The sequence below is a fragment of the Leucoraja erinacea genome, unplaced genomic scaffold (assembly GCF_028641065.1).
Source record: "Leucoraja erinacea ecotype New England unplaced genomic scaffold, Leri_hhj_1 Leri_141S, whole genome shotgun sequence".
In the NCBI taxonomy this organism is placed as follows: Eukaryota; Metazoa; Chordata; class Chondrichthyes; order Rajiformes; family Rajidae; genus Leucoraja; species Leucoraja erinaceus.
In genome coordinates this window covers 73,729-87,934 of record NW_026575693.1, presented here as the reverse complement: position 1 = coordinate 87,934, position 14,206 = coordinate 73,729, and the positions used below count along the sequence as shown (strand labels likewise).

Sequence of the window (14,206 nt, the reverse complement as noted above, 5' to 3'; positions counted from 1 at the left end):
CCTCTCTCTCTCTCTCTGCCCCTTCTCTCTCTGCCCTCACTCTCTACCCCCCCCCCCCCCCCCCCCCTCTCTAGATGTGACTGCAAGTTGGGGGCTATGTGTCAGTAGATAGGGTGGTTATGGGGTAAAAGGAGCAAATTAATAATATTAATATAATATCAAGGGGGGTAATTAGCGTGAGTGTGGGGAGGGGGGGGCGGGGGATAGTTAGTGTGTGTGACGCTGCATGCCGCATCCCCCTCCCACAACCGCACGTTGGGGGAACAGACCCAACTGGTCTGCACTTGGTCTAGTCTAATATAAAATTTGGATGATTGTTAATTCTGATCATATGACAATTTTGTTCCAAGTATTTGTGATTTTAGCCTTTCAGTTATCTGCCACAATTCTGATTAATTTCTACCGCAGCAACTGGATTTGAAACAGGATTTGTGGATTAGTCAACATGTTATGGGGAAGAAATTACATTTGAAGTTTAAACCTGAGAAGTACAAGTTGACCCATATTGGAGGGATAAATAAAACTAGGATATTCACCATGGATGACAAGGGCCTAGAGACCACTGAAAAACACCCATCTTCGTCTGCTCATGCTGTCAGCAGCACACTGAGACAACATTTAGCATTCTTGTCATTAGCTGCAGCATAGAATGCAAGTGTAGGGAGGCCTTGATACGCATTTATAGGGAGTTGATTAAGCACAATTCTGATCTCCATACTGTGGGAAGGATGCCTTTGTACTGGAGAAGGTGCAGCGATTCATCAGGATATTGCTCGTAAATGAATATTTCAATTATCAGCAGAGACTGGAGTGATTTAAGTCGTCTTCCTTGAATTGGAAAAATTTGGAAAAATGGGCTGAAAGATGGCAGATGGAGTTTAATGCTGATAAATGTGAGGTGCTACACCTTGGCAGGACAAATCAAAATAGGACGTACATGGTAAATGGTAGGGAATTGAAGAATACAGTTGAACAGAGGGATCTGGGTATAACCGTGCATAGTTCCTTGAAGGTGGAATCTCATATAGATAGGGTGGTAAAGAAAGCTTTTGGTATGCTAGCCTTTATAAATCAGAGCATTGAGTATAGAAGCTGGGATGTAATGTTAAAATTGTACAAGGCATTGGTGAGACCAAATCTGGAGTATGGTGTACAATTTTGGTCGCCCAATTATAGGAAGGATGTCAACAAAATAGAGAGAGTACAGAGGAGATTTACTAGAATGTTGCCTGGGTTTCAACAACTAAGTTACAGAGATAGGTTGAATGTTAGGTCTTTATTCTCTGGAGCGCAGAAGGTTAAGGGGGGACCTGATAGAGGTCTTTAAAATGATGAGAGGGATAGACAGAGTTGATGTGGACAAGCTTTTCCCTTTGAGAATAGGGAAGATTCAAACAAGAGGACATGACTTCAGAATTAAGGGACAGAAGTTTAGGGGTAATATGAGGGGGAACTTCTTTACGCAGAGAGTGGTGGCGGTGTGGAATGAGCTCCCAGTGGAAGTGGTGGAGGCAGGTTCATTAGTATCATTTAAAAATAAATTGGATAGGCATATGGATGAGAAGGGAATGGAGGGTTATGGTACGAATGCAGGCAGGTGGGACAAAGGGGAAAAAATTTGTTCGGCATGGACTTGTAGGGCCGAGATGGCCTGTTTCCGTGCTGTAATTGTTATATGGTTATATGGTTATAAGCTGGGGCGGACAGGCAGTGATTTGATAGAGGTGCAGAAGACTATGAGAAGTAGCGTCGACGGAAAAAATATTTTCCTCCACAGTAGATGTGGTTAACACCAGGGGGGATAGACTTAATGCGGGAACCATGAGGTTTAGAGGATGATCTTTCAGGAAGAATCTTTCAGCAGTGATGGCTGCAGTCAGGGACACACTGTCTGGGGTGGTGTTGGAGGCAGGTACTCTGTCACAACATTGTAGGAGCACCTGGATGTCCATTCGAACAGTAAATGAATAGTAGGACTTGAGAATTAATTAAGGGACTGAAGTTTAGGGGTAACATGAGGGGGAACTTCTTTACTCAGAGAGTGGTAGCTGTGTGGAATGAGCTTCCAGTGAAGGTGGTGGAGTCAGGTTCGTTTTTATCATTTAAAAATAAATTGGATAGTTATATGGATGGGAAGGGAATGGAGGGTTATGGTCTGAGCGCAGGTATATGGGAATAGGGGAGATTATGTGTTCGGCACGGACTAGAAGGGTCGAGATGGCCTGTTTCCGTGCTGTAATTGTTATATGGTTATATGGTTATATGGTAGTAGGCGACAGACCAGTGCTCAGAAATGGGATTAGTGTAGCGAAAATGACAGGTGGCAGGCAGTGCAAAGACACATTTCTGTGCAGGATCTGATTTTGGACTCTGATAACGTTCGCAGCAAGTCAAATCATTTGTTCCCAAAGAAAGTGCTGATTTATCAGACAATTCCTGCATCAACCCACCTGTTGTGGTGTATGGTATTCTCGGGGCTCACCCCCTTCCCTATTCCAACTTCTGTGTGAACCTCATTTCTTGCATCAGGTACACACGCGCTGTCAGGGCATCATATATATGTCACAGAAGGCTCACAAACCTTTTTGTTTCTTTGATGTAGAGGTCCCTGAATCACCTCCCCAGGTACCACCTTCAGCCATGATGTCGACAGACGATCACAAACTTTGTAGCTCTGGAATAAACAATATTAACAGAACCATCAGGTGACAATTAAATGTGAAGGAAAACATTGCCTTGTGAACCAACATACAGCACTACAGTACAGCAGAGATGTGGAAAACACCCCATCCAAACAAGGTACACCCCTGAAAATTAGCAAAGAATAAATGCAGGAGTAAACCATCTGGCTCTTCATGTCTCACCTGTCATCCATTAAACTTTGTCTGATGTATCCAAGGCAGCAATTCATCATTTGTGCCAGATACCTGAAGTTTTCAAACCCCCTGATCACCGTATTGCTATTCTAGACCAAACTCTGTCAATCCCCAACATCCACACCTCACCTGTTTGGAGGCTTCAACTAACAGAGACAGAGGAAAAATACCCACTGGTGGGGAATTACTGGCACGCTCTGCTGGCCCTATTCTTACCTCAACCCTGCCATCCAGGACAAAAGCTTCCATACCTCCATGTTACCCATTGCCATATTCCCCACTAACTGGAACAGGAAATAAACTACAAGCATCCCAACTCTACTGGAAACTGTAGTCCCCTCTGCTCCCATGGCACATTCCACCACATCCCTGGAGTTTCCATTCCAGAATAGAAGGATTATATCCCAGACCTGAACTCTGCAGGGCATCCATGATGTCAGGTGATGTCTGCAGTACCACCACCAGTCCCACGTCACAGGAGAATCATCCGTCTCATCTCTACAGGATGCTGGGGCCAGTTGCGTCACCGGGGATGAGATGAATCAAAGCCGCAGAGACAACAACAACAATACTGGAAAAACTCAGCGGGCAAGACATCGTCGATGTAGCGACGTTTCAGGGCGAGACCCTTCTTCACACTGATGTGGGGCGAGAAGAAGACAGGAAGAGGCGGACACAGTGGGCTGTGGGAGAGCAGGGAAGGGCAGGAGAAGGAGGGAGAAAGCAAGGACTACCTGAAATTGCAGGTCAATGTTCATACCCCTGGGGTGTAAATTACCCAGGCAAAATATGAGCTGCTCCTCCAATTTGCAGTGGGACTCACTCTGGCCATGGAGGAGGCCCAGGACAGGAAGGTCATATTCAGAATGGGAGGGGGAGTTGAAGTGCTGAGCCACCGGGAGATCAGGTTGGTTAATGTGAACTGACGGAGATGTTGGGCAAAGTGATCGCCAAGCCTACGCTTGGTCTCACAGATGTAGAGCACCTAGAGCAGTGGATGCAATAGATGAGGTTGGAAGAGGTGCAGGTGAACCCCTGAAAGACTGCTTGGGTCCTTGGATGGTGTTGAGGTGGAAGGCAAAGTGGGAGTGTAGCATTTCCTGTGGTTGCAAGGGAAAGTACCAGGGAGGGGGTGGTTTGTGTGGGAAGGGACGAATTGACCAGGGAGTTCCTAAGGGAGCAGTCCCTGGAGAAAGCCGAAAGGGGAGGTGATGGAAGATGTAGCCAGTGATGGGATCTTTCTGCCCTGGGCCTCCTCATGGCCAGAGTCAGTCCCACCGCAAATTGGAGGAGCAGCTCCTAATATTTTGCTTGCATAGTTTACACCCCAACGGTATAAACATTGACTTCTCCAATTTCAGGTAGTCCTTGCTTTCACTCACAGATGTTGCAGGTTTGAAGTCAAACGGGAAACCATAACCTCAAGTTCCCATTTAAGTTGCACACCACGTCTACTTTAAAATATCGATGAATCCAAATGGTGAAGTCTCTCCCCCAACAGAACCTGTCACATGTCATGTGTGGAATTGGCTGGCTGCTCACAACTTCCGCTCAAATAAAACAGATGCTGTTCCAACACATAAACACAACTCAAACATTTACCACACACTTCTAATCCCAACAAAGATTAACATTGACAAAGTCATGAGCTGTTAGGTGGTTAATTGGAATGTCTGGAATTGTTTAACTGTATTTGGAACTTATTTGATAAATTATTGGAACGACTAAATTTCACGAGAGCATCAATTGAGGTGTATAGCGTAACGAGATGAGGGACGAAAGGAGGAGGAGCAGTTTCCCTGAGCAATTCGGTTGAATACAGGGTAGCACGGTGATACAGGCATTAGCTGAAAGATTTTTAAACCTGGTGAAACATTTCTCCCACCACAGGATCAGCACAGATCTGGAACTCAGCCCAAATTACCTTTGAAGAAACTTATACACTAAAATGTCTGTTTGAAGACTGGTTACCTAAAGGTGGGATCTGACCAATGAACTTTTGCACAACCGGCAAATACACTGTGGGTCGAATAATTGGCGGCCTCGGTCCTCAATTTATTGAAACCGCAAATGACGAACGGTAGCTGGGGGATGGAGGTACCACTGGTAGACACAGTGATGAAGACAGGAACCCCAAACACATTTACACTGGGTGGAGCTGGGCAGTCGTTGTTCTACCGTTCCTCAGAGTCAGAAACAAGCCACCCCAGAAACACACCGACCACCACCCCAGTGACAGGTTCTGACTCCTGGATCTGGACACTTCACTCAGGGGAAACACCAAGAGTCAAAACTGTTAAATTCTCACACGTACAATGGAACAATTACATTCTTACATGCAGCATACCATCACATAACACCCGGCATACATCCAATCTATGGACATTTTATTCAGGCACCCCTCATTCCTCCAAATACTAAAGAACAGAGGCTGAGTATCGGTCTCGCTACATACGGCAACACCAGTCTGATAAAACTTGATACAATATTATTCCTTATTTATGTCAATAAATGATATCTAATACTGGTGCTTCTACAGCAAGGCACCATGATAATTGTATAATAATACAAAAAACATTCACACAATACAGCATTGCTGCTTCATTGTCTGCTGGCGAGGATGGCCTCACATTTCGCACAGTCACCCCATCTGGCACCATGCTGTCACCCACCCACCCTGTCCCTACCCTGCTGAGCCCTCTCGCCACCTTCCACAACCTACTGAAACCTCCCCACTCCATCTTCCTGAACCCCCTCTTTACCCTCCTTGCCCCATCCCCTTCCTGGACTCTCTCTTTACCCTCAACCCCACTGTCCCCCTCCTGAACCCTATCTTCACCCCGACACCCCATCCTCACCCTCCTGAACTCTCTCTTCACCCTCAACCCCACCGTCCCCCTCCTGAACCGTATCTTCACCCCCACACCCCATCCTCACCCTCCTGAACCCTCTCTTCAGCCTCCACACCCCACCCCCACCATTCTGGCTTCCTCACTCTCCTGGCTGCCTCACATCCCCTTACTCCCCAAGCTGGCTACCTCCAATTACTTTCTCCCCCAAACAGGCTTCCTTGCATCTATTACTCCCACAAACTGGCTTCCTCCCATCCCTTACTCCCCCAGGTTGGCTTCCCACCATCTTTTCTCCACCAAGCTGGTTTCCTTGCATTCCCCTACTGGCTACTGAAGACCATACTCTACTCCATCGTACTCTACAGAACCAGAACCACAATTTCTCTCATCATCCTGGGGTCCTTACTTGTACTTCACTAACAACATGCATTTCTTGAAGTCTCTCAATGACAATTTAAAAACTGCCCCTTTCAGACGTCCCTTTATCCACATACAACTTACTCCAATGACTGTTCCTGTCTCAAACCGTCAAACGTGGGCTTCCACCGCCCAATTTAGAATTTTACATTAAGGCCAGAACTGTTCTTTTATATAGGGTTACAAATCTAATTGAATTATAGTCATTGGTCACAAAGTGCTCATCAACTGACATCTCAGTTCGAACTGTCCGAAAACAACTTTGGGTTAAACCCTCCTTTGCAGCACTTTGAAAACTGCCCACCAGGATGTTACTCCTGGTCACATCCATCCCTGAAAAGATTTAAAAAATGTCCAAATATCTGACTCTCCGAGCCTTGCACCAACATCTCGAAGTCGTGCATTCATTTTAACTGTACGTGCATTAATGTCACATGTACCGAAGTACTGTGAAAACCTTGTGTTTTGCATGAAATCCACACAGATCAGATAAACCACACAGATACAATCAGTTGAAACTCAAGAACAGATGGAGCAAATGTGGGGATACAGAGTGCAGAATGTAGTTTGCAGCATTGTAGCGCATCCGTTCCCCAGACAAAGTGTAATGTTCTTGATGGGGTGGACGTAAATAGGTAAAACGGTAAATTGAGGGCACAGGAATACATCCCTAGCTTGTGCGGTTCGTTCACTAATTCGATATAACCATAGAACCATATAACAATTACAGCGCGGAAACAGGCCATCTCGGCCCTTCTAGTCCGTGCCAAACAATTATTCTCCCCTAGTCCCATCTACCTGCACTCAAACTATAACCCTCCATTCCTTTCCCGATAAGAGCGTGGAAGAAGCTGCCCTGGAATCTGGTGCTATGTTATCTCCAGGTATCCAAAATAAAATGTGTGTAGGAGCCATTTAGATTTAGGCTAGCTACTGTTGGCAAATTACATTATTTTGTTTAGATATTTTTAGCAGTATTATTTTAAACACTTGGGAGCGGGCTATTCATGCTTAGAAGGACGTACATATAACATCGCCAGGGAGTGACCAGATCAGATCGGTCACAGATCGGTCGCACGGTTCTTACCGGAGGGGAAAGAACAGCGGAGAAAGAACGGAAAGGTACAGCTTGTACGACAATAAGGAGTACCTGGTGTAAATCATCTCTTTGTTTGTACAACTACTTCATTAAAGAATCATTTAAACTGAAAATAACGAGTGGAAGATTCGTTATTTTAATCTGCGTAAGATCACTCCTACCTGCCGGTGTAGTCATGACAACGGAAAGCTGGACATTGGAAAATAAAGAAATTGCCATTACAACTTGAATGCTTGTTACTTTGAGATAATTTGAGAATTTTGTTCCAAGTATTCCTGATTTGGGCCTTTCAGTTAACTGCCAAAATTGGGATTACTTGTCTAAACATTTCTACCACCGCAACTGGATTTGAACCAGTATTTGTGGGTGTCAACATGTTAGGCGGAAAAATGACACTTCAAATTTAATCCTGACTAGGGCAAGTTGACTCACGTTGGAGGGATAAGTAAAACCAGAATATTCACCATGATTGACAAGGGCCTAGAGACCACTGAGAAACACCCGTACAAATCCATAGATCCATAAGTCAGCAGCACACGTGAAGATAGTATTTGGCATTCTTGTCATAAACTGCAGCATAGAATGCAAGTGCAAGGAGGCAATTGTTATGGTTACAATTTTATAAGTTTTCACACAGAGAGTTATGAATCTCTGGAACTCTCTGCCACAGAGGGTAGTTGAGGTCAATTCATTGGCTATATTTAAGAGCAGTTAGATGTGGCCCTTACGGCTAAAGGGATCAGGGTGTATGGAGAGAAGGCAGGTACAGGGTACTGTGTTGGATGATCAGCCATGATCATATTAAATGGCGGTGCAGGCTCGAAGGGCCGAATGGCCTACTCCTGCACCTATTTTCTATGTTTCTATGTTAAGTTGGAGGAGTGTGTGCAATTCTGATCTCCATACTGAGGGAAGGATGCAGAGGAGATCCATCGAGATATTGCTCGGAAATGAATGTTTCTATTATCAAAAAAGACTGGAGTGGTTGAATTCGTGTTGATTTAAGTTGTGGTGGACAAGCAGCGGTCAATTAGAGGAAGAAAAAGCAATGAGAAAAGTCGATGGCAAAAAATACTTTTCTCTATCGTAGACGGGTCCATGACCTGGGGCGGGGAGGGGGGGGGGGGGGGCAGAGATGTAGGTCAGGGGTTTACAGGATGATCTCTTGAGAATAATCTTTCACCAGAGGATGGCCACAGTCTGGGACACACTGTCTGATATGGTGTTGAAGGCAGAACTCTCACATTATTTTGGCAGCACCTGGATAAGCATTCAAATTGTAAATTGATAGTTGGCAACAAACCTAGGAGTGTTGGGAAGTGGGATAAGATTAGATTGTTGTTGTCACGTGCACAGGGTACAATGAAAAGTGTTTTTGTTGCGTACTGACCAGACAGAGAAAATAATATGCATTACAATCTAGTCAGCCTCAAGGCACAGAACAAGAAAATGGTAGTGGCATTCAGTGTAAGTTAATTCCAGTAAAGTCCGATTAATGACAGTCCGAGGGTCTGCAATTGGGCGGACAAAACCATTCACTAACTGGTGAGTGGATGGTTCAGTTGCCTGATTATAGCTTGGAAGGAACTCTCAATGAATCTGGAGGCACGCGCTTTCACACCTATATCTCTTGCCTGGTGGGAGATGGGACAAGAGGGGGTGATCGGCGTGAGGCTCATCCTTCATTATGCTGGTGGCCTTTAGGGGTAACATGAGGGGGAACTTCTTTACTCAGTGAGTGGTGGCTGTGTGGAATGAGCTTCCAGTGAAGGTGGTGGAGGCAGGTTCGTTTTTATCATTTAAAAATAAATTGGATAGTTATATGGACGGGAAAGGAATGGAGGGGTATGCTCTGAGCGCAGGTATATGGGACTAGGGGAGAATACGTGTTCAGCACGGACTAGAAAGGTCGAGATGGCCTGTTTCCGTGCTGTAATTGTTATATGGTTATATGGTTATAAGTGTAGATAGAGTCAATGGGAGGGATGTTGGTTTGCCTGATGGTCTAGCTACATTCATAACTCGATGCAACTTATTGAGGTATTGAATGGAGCGCTTACAAAACCATAGATATACACAAAAAGCTGGAGACCCTTCCTCTTCTCGACCCGAAACGTCGCCCATTCCTTCTCTCCAGAGATGCTGTCTGTCCCGCTGTTACTCCAGCTTTTTGCATCTATCTTCGGTTTAAACCAGCATCTATAGTCCCTTCTTACAAAACCATGCTGAGATGTATCCATAAAAATGCTTACTGTCTGCAGACGTTGGTGAGAGTATAGAGGGATTGACGGCTGGCAGTCCCATCGTGGGTCAAAATCATTTCTACGCAGTATGACCCATGATTCTCATGAATTAAATTCTGACAACTTTTGTAATGTAGCGATTTATCACACTGTTGCTGCATCCATCCACACGTGACTGTGCTGTCCCTGCAGATGTAAATGTTCTGTGCTCAGCCCCTTCCCTATTTGCATTTCTTTTGTTAACCTCAGTATTTGCAAAAGCTCCACGCGTATTGTCAGAGCAAAATGTATAGCAACATAGAAACATAGAAAATAGGTGCAGGAGAAGGCCATTCGTCCCTTCGAGCCTGTACCGCCATTCAATATGATCATGGCTGATCATCCAACCCAGTATCCTGTACCTGCCTTCTCTCCATACCCCCTGATCCCCGTAGCCACACGGGCCACACCTAACTCCCTCTTAAATATAGCCAATGAACTGGCCTCAACTACCCTCTGTGGCAGAGAGTTCCAGAGATTCACCACTCTGTGTGAAAAAATGTTTTCCTCATCTCGGTCCTAAAACATTTCCCCCTTATTCTTAAGCTGTGACCCCTTGTCCTGGACTTCCACAACATCGGGAACAATCTTCCTGCATCTAGCCTGTCCAACCCCGTAAGAATTGTGTAAGTTTCTATAAGATCCCCCCTCAATCTCCTAAATTCTAGCGAGTACAAGCCGAGTCTATCCAGTCTTTCTTCATATGAAAATCCTGACATCCCAGGAATCTGTCTGGTGAACCTTCTCTGCGCTCCCTCTATGGTAATAATATCCTTCCTCAGATTTGGTGACCAAAACTGTACGCAATACTCCAGGTGTGGTCTCACCAACATCATGTACAACTGCAGTAAAACCTCCCTGCTCCTATACTCAAATCCTTGTGCTATAAATGCTCACATACCATTCGCTTTCGTCACTGCCTATATTTCACAGAAGGCACTACAAACCTTTCTGTTGACTTGATGTAGATGTCACTGCGCCCCCTCCCCAATCAGCATCTGCAGCCATGATGATGACAAGCGATCCAAAATTCTGTGGTTCTGGAATGAACAATATTAAGATAACCATCAAACAACAATTGAATGTGAAGGAAAACACTACCTGGTGAACCAACACAATATCTGATCCAATGAACCCGTCCTCCCAAGATCATAGACTATCTGGGCTCACACAGCGTACGACCAAGCCATCTGGAATTCTAAATTCAACGCACTAACTAATTCCCGCGTTTCTATTCTAAACGTTATCTTCTCAGAAATCTGGACAAAGATCGCATCCTTTTGCCAGAAAACCGATTGAAAGTTAATGTTTAATTTATCTGACAATTACTCACGGAACTTTATAAACTCTTCATTGTTTGTCTGTTTACGTTATGTTAGAGGGATCCAGGTTTTAGGCTGAAACGGGAAGTTACTGTGAGGAAGTGGCAACATAATTCAATTATCGGATGGTTTCAGAAGTGGAACAATGAAATGAGTTCTGCATGCGCTTTTGGATACATCATTAACTGACGGTGTATATGATTAAAATTGAACCGTGACTCCCAAAACACATTCCAATATTCCCACTTTGCTACAAACACCATATTATTTACTGCCATTGACCTATCCACGTAAACCTCTCTCTCCTTTCCCAACCCCAGTGCCGTGCCATTATTCCTGAGTAAAGGTGCGGGGAATCATCCCATTGGAACAGACAACAGCATCAACACGCATGTCGCCAGCGCAAGTACAATTATAACCCCGCGCTACTGATTCCTGGGCCGCTGATATGCATGGCATTTATGTTTTAAATATTGATTGGAAACAAAGACCAGAGCTGCGATAATCTCACCTTAATTCCACAAGGATGTCTTGACTGCGCACGGATGTGTTTTACATTTGTTTCCTCTTTGCTTCATTTGGTTAGTCAGGTGAATATTGACTTGCGAGGTGTGGCTGTCGTTCTGTGAGTTGCAGCGCTTAGTATCTGCGGGCAAGCAGCTGCCTGGCAACAAGCCTCAGAACAGGAAGCGGTCACGCTGCTGAAACCAAGACCAACCGGTTTGGCAATCTACTAATATATACTGTGAAAAAAGGTTTTTTTAAATTCATGTTAACCCTTTCTGCCGGTAGGAATACAGTAACATGAATTTGAATATAACCTGTAGGAATTCTGCCTGCGGCATTCCTGGAAAAATCTCCGTGAACCTCGTGCCTGCCGTTACTCACTGTGGTTATTTATTATGTGACATAATTCTCCACTCCAGAGGTCAGTTCAGATGTGTCTCCCCGTGTGAGGGATTATTTCTACATGGATACAATTTAAGCGAACAGAAATCTTCTTCCATTTTTATTTTCATCAGGGTTTTTTCCTATTTTTTATGGTCTCGTTAACGTGAATTTATCGCGGTTCCCTTCTCCCTCTGTATTCACGTCGGATACCAGCTAAAGCCACTTATGAACTGTTCTGATGAATCGGAGTACGCGTTTCTCTTTGTGGGGTGGTTTAGTTTCGGTCGACTAATCTTGATCAGATTTCTCGGGTGCGGGATGAAGACCGACAATAAACCCGCGCAATGTGTTTACCCGCCAATGAGCTGAAACATTCGGTCTCCTCTCATCTTCGGGAAACTGTAGGAACCGGATCACAACCTGGTCAGCTAGGCAATACAATATAATAGTAAGATTCAACGACAATTTACCAGTTTGAAGTTTGATCTGTATTTTATGAGGAGTTACGATGAGGGATTACGTTAAGAACCCGTTCAGCATGCATGTGCAGCATACTTCAAAGCAGCGGTGTGGAATCACAGATAGACACAGTAATTGAAGTAAACATAATAAAGACAAGGAAACATCAGTTTATGAATTTGACCCATATTATTGAGGGTGGGAGCGGAGGGCACGTAATCCCTCATCGTAACTCCTCATAAAGTACAGATCAAACTTCAAACTGGTAAATTCTCGTTTAATCTTACTATTTTACTTCGGAGTCAAGTGAGTGATTCCGTGAAGATTTCAAAGCTCTGAGATTTCAAACCGTGTAACAGTTATTACTACATCACTGCCGAAGTCTTTGAGGGAGGAAGTGTGTTATTGTAATCAACCAATGAATCTGTTTGTAGAAAAACACAATGGTATTTTTTAACAATAACAACAAAGAAATTAAATTATTCCCCTGGCTTAAATTAAATATTTGCAGTCTGTAAAATCTTTCCTGCAAATAAAACAGGTTTTGCCAACGGCTTATTATAAATTTTCTGAACGGTCTGCTGTAGCCAGGATGTGGTTTATAGGCACGTCCATTCTTTTAGCTGTCGACTTGGATGCTGCCCTGGAGGAATGAACTTTGTACGTGTTAGTTTTTATCCAAGCAGCTTTTAGCACCTGCTTGAGCCATCTCGAAATGGCTCGTCACCCAACCATAAGGTTTTTTTATGACTGACCCACAAGGCTTTTCATCTCCCTTGAATATTTCGGTTGTGTCTATGTAGGATAATAGTTTCATGGCACATAACTGTGTTTCTGTCGGGTAAGCCTGGAATTTCACGACTGGATTAGGTGTTCCTGGTCTGCTCTGTTTGATCATTCCCTGGATAACGACAGAGATCTGGTCTGGAGCTGTGAGCATGGTGTCCAGCCGCAATAGGTGTAGTGACTGGACCCTCTGTGCAGCTACAAGTGCCATCAACATGAGTGTTTTGAGCATAGATGGTTTCAGGTTGAGGGATCTGGCTGGTGGCCATCCCCTGAGGTACGTCAGGACCACACTGACATCACATATATGGGTGTACCTTGGTCTAGGGGGTTAGAGTTGTAAATACCCTTCATTAGTTTGACCACCAGCTGGTGGGACCCCATGGCCTGTTGGCCTGGAGCTGGTTTTAAATAGACAGGCAGGGCAATTCTAGCTGTGTTAATGGCTCTGTAGCTGAGTCCTTCATCGTGGTGAAGGTTCACCAGGAATTCCAGTACGTTGGTCACTGTAGCGGTTGAATAGGTTGTCCCTGTATCCAAGCAGTACTTCTCCCATTTTTTAATGCTGGACAAATGCTATTTTTTAGTGGATGTTCGGAGGGATGCTGACATGGTGTCGACGGTTTGTTATGATAATCCCAGTCCCAGAAGTGGTTTGTGCAGAATCTGCAACCCAGGAGTTTGATTTTCTCATGGCACGGGTGGCTTGTGCCCAACACTGGGTGTTAATAACTCTGGGTCACTGGGGAATACCATCGGAGTTTCAACAACCATGTCATGGAGTATTGGGAACCATGGCTGTGTAGGCCAGTCGGGTACTATCAAAATACCTGAAGCAGAGTCCATTTGTACTGTGCGTAGTCCCCGACTGATGAGGCAGAAGGGAGGAAATGCATAGAAGAAGAATTTCCCCAATCCAGCGCGAACGCATCTACCGCTGCTGCCTCAGGGTCTGGTTCCCAAGCGACATACATAGGTACCTGGTGATTTAGTCTAGATGCAAATAAATCGATATCTAGCGTGCCATATTGCTTGATAACTTTTGTGAAAAATATATATTTTTGGGGTTTTAAATCCATTCGATGTTGTCATTAAATTTACGTGATCTGGTGTCTGCCACTGTATTTAGCTTACCTGGTAGGTAAGTTACTGATAGCCAAATATGTCTTTTGACACACCATTGCCAAATTGTATTGACCAACTTGTCGCATGATACCGATTT

The 14,206-nt window shown here is 44.6% G+C and overlaps 1 long non-coding RNA gene across 1 annotated transcript; it reads right to left on the bottom strand.

Moving 5' to 3' along the window:
• Positions 1 to 713: 713 nt before the first annotated feature.
• LOC129715808 (uncharacterized) lies at positions 714 to 11,880 on the bottom strand. Its single transcript, XR_008726559.1, has 3 exons — positions 11,360 to 11,880; positions 10,474 to 10,566; positions 714 to 2,674 (listed from the first exon to the last, which is right to left on the bottom strand). It is a non-coding gene; the product is annotated as an uncharacterized LOC129715808 (long non-coding RNA).
• Positions 11,881 to 14,206: the final 2,326 nt, after the last annotated feature.